Below are 9,758 nucleotides of genomic sequence, written 5' to 3'. Positions count from 1 at the left end.
AACATTTTTGCCCGTTTTTCAGGTGCGTTTTGGTCCTAAAACTTCATGACTGCTTCCCCAGCAAAGTCTATGAGATTTTACTTTTGCTGTCTGCACAGCGCAGTTTTGTTTTAGGTGCGTTTTTGCGGTGACCACAAACATGCAACATGTCAGTTCTTTCTGCGCTTTTGCCAGCGTTTTTCACCCAATGCATTGTAAAAAACGCAGCAACAAAAACGCGGTAAAACGCGCAACAACGCATCCATTTTTTTATGCGTTTTTTTACCGCAGGTGCGTTTTTGTGCATTTTTTTAGCGGCCAAAAATACACAAACGCTGCATCTTTGTGGTCACAAAAAAAGACAACGTGTGCACATAGCCTTACAGTAACTGCCATTCTTAACCCTATGGCTGTACGGCTGGAGCCCCCCCCAGCACTTATCACCCATGGCGTAGTCCACAGGTCCATGCTCCGGAATTGTGTGGTGCCTCCTACTGGTAACCGGAGCCGCCCACTCGCATTCGAAGGGAATCATATTGTCTTGAGGGTCCTGAAGCCTCTCGTTAAAGGGGGGTCCTGAAGCCTCTCGTTAAAGGGGGGTCCTGAAGCCTCTCGTTAAAGGGGGGTCCTGAAGCCTCTCGTTAAAGGGGGGCCCTGAAGCCTCTCGTTAAAGGGGGTAATGTCACTTTCGTCTACTTGTTTTTTGGAGACGAGTGGCAGCTTGAGGACTGAAGCCACTCATCGCTATCTGGGACTCTGCATTTAAATGTTGTTTTGTTTTCTTTGGTACTGAAGTAGTTAATGTCAGTTTTCTGCCAGCAGCTCTCCTGCAGATAAGGTCAGCTGACCTGCTCTGTAGCCACGCCCCCTTGTGTTATAAATAGCCAGGCCTCCCAGCAAGCCTTGCTGACTATACAAAGCTATTTGTATGCAAGCCCCCTTGGTGGAACAAGCTGCTGTGGATTCTCCTAAAGTCGTATCCTCTCCATTTTGGTTGTTTATCTCGTTTGTCACCTTGTCCCTCTTGTATGAGTAGGGCAGCGGTGGGTTTAACCCCTTCACAATCGGCCTATTTTTCGCTTTCCGGTTTTTTTTCGCCAACCCTCGTCCAAGTGCCGTAACTTTATTTTTCCATCAATATAGGCATGTGAAGGCTTGTTTTTTGCAGGACAAGTTGTACTTTTAAATGAAACTATAAGTTTTACCATACAGTGTACTGGAAAATGTAAAAAAAATTCCAAATGTGGAAAAATTGCAAAAAAAGTGTGATTGCACTATTGCTTTTGGGATATTTTATTCACCATGTTCACTATATGGTAAAACTGAAGGGTCGCTGTGATGCCTCATGTTGGCGCGAGTTCATAGACACCAAACATGTATAGGTTTACTTTATCTAAGGGGTTAAAAAAAATCAAAAGTTTGTCTGAAAAAAGTAGTGTACGTTTTGCACCATTTTCCGCGGCCCATAGCGTTCTTATTTTTCAGGATCTATGGCTCAGTGACGGCTTATTTTTTGCGTCTCGAGCTGACGTTTTTAATTCTACAATTCTTGCGCAGATGCTACGTTTTGATCATCTATTATTGCATTTAGTGCAAAATTTGTGGCGACCAAAAAACGTAATTTTGGCTTTTGGAACCCTTTAATTTTCAATGGGGCAAATGGGGGGATGATTTGAACTTTTAGGTTTTATTTTTTTTTTTAATTTTACTAGTTTTCCTAGGTATCTACAAGGATCAGCAGTCTGTTCGCTCATTCATTTCTCACGATCAGAACAGCACCGCTGAGACTGGGAGAAATGATCATCTCTTGTAACAGGCAGTACTCGGCTGCTTCTTACAGGACCTGACTCATGTGAGCTACAGGAGTCATTACATGACCCTGTGCTACCATGACAACCACTGGATCCACGTGATCATGTCACGTGACTTCCGGTATGAGCCTATGAGTATGGATCTACCGCTGTCGCCATTTAATATGGTACTGTCACATCTTGACAGCGCCATTTAAGGCGTTAAGAGACACGGGCGTAAAATGATTCCACTCGTGCCTGGCAGGCACACATGTCAGCTGCACATGTGACGCCCTGGCCTATCAGGTCGTCAGGGGGTATTGCGCAATCTGCCCTTCTGCACAGTATCCACTCTCCTTGGTTAACAGATCCCAGTCCTCCGGTGTTGTTAACAGCTAGTCCAATAAAAATCCTAGGAACACTTCCCACTTGAACCTGCCAGACACATCATTGGGGGCCCTGAAGGGAATAGGGCCGCCCACATGGGGGGTTGGTGAGGAGACAGTGAGGACAGTGACAGTGGAGAGTTGGGAGTTTAGAGTGAAGGAGAGGAGGTGAAGTGGCTCTCATGAGGAGAGGCCACGGAGGAGAGCACCTGTATACAAGGTGGCAGACGTTGGTCTGGGCCTGGTAGGAGCTGGAACCCGGTCGCAGGGGACAGTGTCAAGGGGCACGGACTGCCGAGAAGGGCGGCCGGCGGCCTTGAGCTATCACCGGGCAGGGGCCAGGGCAACCCTGAGAGCAAGCTCACTCCGTTAGCCATACGGGTGAGCGGGACCCGGAGATTTTCATACCAACGGGTCCAAGTGAGACTAAGGTGCCAGGGATAGGGCCACAGACCAACAACAACACCGAGGGCACGGATCCAGGCGTACTCCCCGCAGACTACAGTGGTGCTCAGAACTTTGGTTTACAAGCTGTCGGTGTGGTTATTCTGGGACTGAGTACATTGGAAACCCCCTGCACCTGTCCCTGGGACACCAACCCTCGGGCCCCTAACCACGGAGGGGTTAAACATCAGGCTGCCACACCATCGTCACTGGGCTCCCCAATGGCAGCGGTGGTCCCTCATATTACCACGCACCGTGGGTGACGTCATGAACTTTCCAAAATCCCACTGTACATATCTCCCCCCCTCCTTTTAATCGAGTGGCCGCACGACCCCCGTGTCCGGAGACCCCTTGAGCCACTGCGGATCCGGATCCGAGCGGCAGCAGAAACTTGGCTGCTCGCACGGGGTGGTACACACAAATCAGTTGAGATGTGCGCTGATCGCCGCAGGCTGCTTGCAACAGCCCATGGGGATTAACACTATGACCGCTAGGATGTAATATTGCTGCCTGCGGTCATTAAGGGGTTAATGAACCTCAGCTGCCTCTCACTAGCCAGGGTATCTATAGGGTTTCACAGGGACTCAGGGTGCTGCTCGGCAACAGTTGCGGAGACTGGAGACTGTATAGGGACTGGCTAGGAGAGTAGGGACAGCTACAGGTGAGGATAGGAGGTGACCATCTACCTAAATGGCGGGTGCAGATGACCGTCAGTCTAATAACAGTCATCACCCGTTAGAGGATACATGGAATTTTATTGAAGAAACCTCCCAATGATAACAGTATAATCCTCCTGTTCCAAATTATTAGGCACAGGAGAGTTTCTAAACATTTTATATGTTATAAAGAACACACGAGTCAGACTAAAGACCTGAGACGGGCTTCCAGAATTGCTGAGCGCAGATGGAAGAGGTCTCATTCCACTGAGCACTTCATTGCAAATAAAGAGTCCCTCACCACCTTCAAGTCTGCACTCACTGCTGCAAAACAACCCTACTTCTCATCCCTCATATCCTCTCTCACACAACCCTAAACAGCTATTCAACACTTTCACCTCTCTCCTCTGTCCTCTAGCACCACCTCCCTCTCCTCCGGCCTCCAGCACCACCTCTCTCTCCTCTCCTCCGTCCTCCAGCACCACATCCCTCTCCTCTCCTCTGTCCTCTAGCACCACCTCCCTCTCCTCTCCTCCGTCCTCCAGCACCACCTCCCTCTCCTCTCCTCCGTCCCCCGCCACCACCTCCCTCTCCTCTCCTCCGGCCTCCAGCACCACCTCTCTCTCCTCTCCTCCGGCCTCCAGCACCACCTCCCTCTCCTCTCCTCCGTCCCCCGCCACCACCTCCCTCTCCTCTCCTCCGTCCTCCAGCACCACCTCCCTCTCCTCCGTCCTCTAGCACCACCTCTCTCTCCTCTCCTCCGTCCTCCAGCACCACCTCCCTCTCCTCTGTCCTCCAGCACCACCTCCCTCTCCTCTCCTCCGTCCCCCGGCACCACCTCCCTCTCCTCTCCTCCGTCCTCTAGCACCACCTCTCTCTCCTCTCCTCCGTCCTCCAGCACCACCTCCCTCTCCTCTCCTCTGTCCTCCAGCACCACCTCCCTCTCCTCTCCTCCGTCCCCCGGCACCACCTCCCTCTCCTCTCCTCCGGCCTCCAGCACCACCTCTCTCTCCTCTCCTCCGTCCTCCAGCACCACCTCCCTCTCCTCTCCTCTCCTCCGTCCTCCAGCACCACCTCCCTCTCCTCTCCTCCGTCCTCCAGCACCACCTCCCTCTCCTCTCCTCACCTCCGTCCTCCAGCACCACCTCCCTCTCCTCTCCTCTCCTCCGTCCTCCAGCACCACCTCCCTCTCCTCTCCTCTCCTCTGTCCTCTAGCACCACCTCCCTCTCCTCTCCTCCGTCCTCCAGCACCACCTCCCTCTCCTCTCCTCCGTCCTCCAGCTCCACCTCCCTCTCCTCTCCTCCGTCCTCCAGCACCACCTCCCTCTCCTCTCATCTCAGCTGAAGACTTTGCCTCTTTCTTCAAGCAGAAGATTGACAACATCAGAGCAAGCTTTGGCCCACAATCACAATGGCCCCTCATCATAGCTACTCAGCCCTCTTTCTCCAAATCCAGCTTCTCCACCATGACAGAAAACAATCTTCCCACTCTACTCTCAAGATCACATCTAACCACCTGTGCACTGGACCCGCTCCCATTGCACCTCATCCCCAACATCACCGCAGTCCTCATCCCAGCCCTAACCCATCTCTTCAACCTATCACTAGCAAGTGGTGTATTCCTTTCATGCTTTAAACATGCCTCCATTACACCCATCCTCAAAAATCCCTCCCTTGACCCATCCTCTGTGTCAAACTATCGCCCCATATCCCTTCTCCCCTACGCCTCAAAACTACTGGAACAGCATGTCCATCTTGAATTGTCCTCATACCTCTCCTCCTGCTCCCTCTTTGACCGGCTTCAATCTGGCTTCCGACCTCATCACTCTACTGAAACTGCCCTAACCAAAGTCACCAATGATCTACTAACCGCCAAAGCCAAGCGACACTACTCTGTCCTCCTCCTCCTGGACCTGTCCTCTGCCTTCGACACAGTAGACCATTCCCTCCTACTACAGATTCTCTCATCTCTGGGCATCACAGACTTGGCCCTATCTTGGATCTCCTCATACCTAACCGACCGAACTTTCAGCGTCTCCCATTCTCACACCACTTCCTCATCTCGCCCCCTATCTGTCGGTGTCCCCCAAGGCTCAGTTCTTGGACCCCTGCTGTTCTCCATCTACACCTTCGGCCTGGGACAGCTCATATAGTCCCACGGCTTCCAGTATCATCTCTATGCCGATGACACACAGATCTACCTCTCTGCACCTGACATCACCTCTCTACTAACCAGAATCCCACAATGTCTCTGCTATTTCATCCTTCTTCTCTGCGCGATTCCTAAAACTTAACATGGACAAAACAGAATTCATTGTCTTTCCTCCTCCTCACTCATCTCCTCCAACAAGCCTTTCCATCAAACTTGATGGTTGCTCACTCACCCCAGTCTCACAAGCTCGTTGCCTTGGAGTGACCCTCGACTCTGCTCTATCCTTCAAGCCACACATCCAAGCCCTCTTCACCTCATGCCGATTACAACTCAAAAATATCTCCCGGATCCGTGCTTTCCTTAACCAAGAATCAGCAAAAACATTAGTGCATGCCCTCATCATCCCCCGCCTCGACTACTGCAACCTCCTGCTCTCTGGCCTCCCTGCCAACACTCTTGCACCCCTCCAATCTATCCTAAACTCTGCAGCCCGCTTAATCCACCTCTCCCCTCGCTACTCCCCAGCCTCGCCACTCTGCCAATCCCTTCACTGGCTTCCCATCGCCCAACGACTCCAGTTCAAAACACTAACCATGACATACAAAGCCATGCACAACCTGTCTCCTCCCTACATCTGTGACCTAGTCTCCCGGTACCTACCTGCATGCAACCTCAGATCCTCACAAGATCTCCTTCTCTACTCCCCTCTCATCTCCTCTTCCCACAATCGCGTACAAGATTTCTCCCGTGCATCCCCCATACTCTGGAACGCTCTACCTCAGCACATCAGACTCTCCCCTACCATGGAAAGCTTCAAGAGGAACCTCAAGACCCACCTCTTCCAACAATCCTACAACCTACAATAGCCCTCAGTCCAGTAGACCTCTGCACAACCAGCTGTGTCCTCACCTACTGTACCCTCACCCATTCCCTGCAGACTGTGAGCCCTCGCAGGCAGGGTCCTCTCTCCTCCTATACCAGTCTGTTTTGTACTGTTAATGATTGTTGTACGTATACCCTCTTTCACTTGTAAAGCGCCATGGAATAAATGGCGCTATAATAATAAATAATAATAATAATAATAATAATAATAAAGAAGTGAAAATGCTGATTTGTGGAGTTTGCAGCATTAGGAAGTCACATGCACTGAAATAAAAAGCTATTTAAATCCAAAACCTCCTAACAGGCCGAGTTACATGTAACATAGGAGCCCTTCTTTGACGTCACCTTCACAATTCTTGCATCCATTGAACTTGTGAGTTTTTGGAGAGTTTCTGCTTGAATTTCTTTGCATGATGTCAGAATTGCCCCCAGAGCTGCTCTTTTGATGTGAACTGCCTCCCACCCTCATAGATCTTTTGCTTGATGATACTCCAAAGGTTGTCTATAGGGTTGAGGTCAGGGGAAGATGGTGGCCACACCATGAGTTTATCTCCCTTTATGCCCATATTAGTTAATGACACAGAGGTATTCTTTGCAGCATGAGATGGGGCATTGTCATGTATGAAGATGATTTTGCTCCTGAAGCCACATTTTTGCTTTTTGTACCGTGAAAGAAAGTTGTCAGTCAGAAACGCTATATACTTTGCAGAGGTCATTTTCACACCTTCAGGAACCATAAAGGGGCCTACCAGATGTCTCCCCATGATTCCGGCCCAGAACATGACTCCTCCACCTCCTTGCTGACATCGCAGCCTTGTTGGGACATGGTGGCATCCATCAACCGTCCACTACTCCTTCCATCTGGACCATCCAGGGTTGCTCCACACTGATCAGTAAACAAGACTGATAATTAGTCTTCTTGTATGTGTGGGCCACTGCAACCCTTTCTGCTTGTGAGCACTGGCTAGGGGGGGCCGAATAGTAGGTTTATGCAGCACAGCAAGCCTCTGAAGGACCCTACACCTTGAGGTTCGAGGGGCTCCAGAGGCAGCAGCAGCTTCACATATCTGTTTGCTGGTTTGTAATGGCTTTTTAGCAGCTGCTCTCTAAGGCCATGTGCGCACGTTGCGTTTTTTCATGCGTTTCCGCAGCGTTTTGAGCTGCAGCGTTTTAATGCAGAATTGCATGTGTTTTGCTTTCCAGGCAAAGTCTATGGGAATATGGCTTTCTTGTGCGCACCATGCTTTTAAAAACGCAGCATTGTTGGTGTCAAAAAATTGTCAAAATCTCAGCGTGTGAAGAAGCGGCGTCAATTGTTTCTGCCATTTTGGCAGCGTTTTGGTAACATTGAAGTCAATGGGAATTATAAAAACGCATCCTGAGAGACGTTCCTAGCGTTTTACATGCATGTTTGATGCTATACGCAGGCGTTTTTGTCATTATAGTGAGGAGGTTTCCATTCGCCCTCACATCCAGCCCCACTATAAGCACTGAGTCACACGATCAGTTTACTTTATTTTGCACATAATTATTAAATCTCATTAATCATTTTCTGTACATTACCATTATAGTGTTTGATTTAAAGGTTATTAATTTTTATTTTATTGTTTGAAATGTTCAAACTTTATTTAGTTGTGTATTTGTATTGAAAACGCATCTCAATTTAAGCACTGAAAATGCCTGTAAAACGCGGTCAAAACACGGCAAAAACACGATAAAATCACATGCGTATTTCCTGCGTCAAAACCAAATTTGACAATGACAAATTCTGCCCGAGGATGCGTTCATTTCTGCAAGGTACAGGACGCAGCGTGCGCACATGGCCTTAATCCGATGGATTTGCCTGGCAGAAACCTTCCTCATTCTGCCCTTATCTGCCACAAATCTCTGCACAGTGCGATGATCACACTTATGTTTTCCTGAAATATCTAATCTTTTCATCCCTTGTCCAGGGCATTGCACTGTTTGATGCTTTTCGGCAGCAGAGGTCCTTTTTCTTTCCATGTTACTTGATACTGCGGCTGCTTAATATTGTGGAGCATCCGGTTTCCTTTTATTGGAACTCACCTGGAAACTAATTATCACCGGGATCTGAGATTGATTTCAGTGACCGAAGACCCCGAGACACAAACCAGCAATGAGCTTCACTATTAATCGCGAGGACACTTACATCCAATCTGTATAATAAGGAACATGGAATAGCCATGAGCAGGACACAGATGACGTCGCTCCAGCCCTAAATAATCAGAAGATGCCAGGGACCACCCCCAGGAGCTGCCGGGGACCACCCCCAGGAGCCACTGGGGATCACCCGCCTGGAGCCTCCGAGGACTACCTGCCAGACCAGAGACCACCCGCCTGGAGCCACCGGGGACCACCCCCAGGAATCGTTAGGGACCACCCATCTGGAGCCACCGGGGACCACCCACCTGTAGCCGCTGTGGACCACCCACCTGGAGCCGAGGACCACCCGCCTGGAGTCACTGGGGACCACCCGTCCAGAGCCACCGGGGACCACCCGTCAGGAGCCACCAGGGACCACCCATCAGGAGCCACCAGGGACCACCCGTCAGGAGCCACCGGGGACCACCCGTCAGGAGCCACCGGGGACCACCCGTCAGGAGCCACCGGGGACCACCCGTCAGGAGCCACCGGGGACCACCCGTCAGGAGCCACCGGGGACCACCCGTCAGGAGCCACCAGGGACCACCCATCAGGAGCCACCAGGGACCACCCGTCAGGAGCCACCGGGGACCACCCGTCAGGAGCCACCGGGGACCACCCGTCAGGAGCCACCGGGGACCACCCGTCAGGAGCCACCAGGGACCACCCGTCAGGAGCCACCAGGGACCACCCGTCAGGAGCCACCAGGGACCACTAGCCTGTCCTGTAAATCAATTCTGTGAATCAGTCGCTTGTCTCTCATTTCATCCGTTCTGGATTTGCATCTGTGCCCTGCCATCCACTCATTGTCCCTCACTGACACCACCCCTCTGACAACTCCTCCTGTCAGGGCTGAAAGAAGTGCCAAATAGGTGTGGCTTAGGACGTGGTCTACATTTCAGCAGCTTCGCACCCACATGGTCTGTTCTGTGCACAGAAGCTGGAGAATGACACAATCCAGCCGCAGTCACTCTGAACTGCAAGCTGAGGCCTCCAAATAACGCAGACTGAAGACGGGAGGGAATCAGCGCTGCACCCACAACTTCCTGTTATTGCCGTTTCCATAGCAACAGCCGCCGATTTCCAGTTTGCGGTTCGCGCCTCGTTCTGCTCCAAGGTGTGATTTAATTGGCTCTTCACATAAACACGCCCCCCCTTATTGGCGGAGTCACTTACTGCACCTGCGCGGAGGATGTGGAGCGGACTGCTGCCCCCGGGAGCCACCGAGAGCGGACCTGTCCTCTGACGGCGACGAGGCGGGCGGGCGACACCGGGGGCGTGCCCGAGAGCGTGCCCGAGAGCTGCG

Source organism: Anomaloglossus baeobatrachus, assembly GCF_048569485.1.
Source record: "Anomaloglossus baeobatrachus isolate aAnoBae1 chromosome 5 unlocalized genomic scaffold, aAnoBae1.hap1 SUPER_5_unloc_28, whole genome shotgun sequence".
In the NCBI taxonomy this organism is placed as follows: domain Eukaryota; kingdom Metazoa; phylum Chordata; class Amphibia; order Anura; family Aromobatidae; genus Anomaloglossus; species Anomaloglossus baeobatrachus.
The sequence above is the reverse complement of the archived record's forward strand: the minus strand, read 5'-3'. Positions refer to the sequence as shown.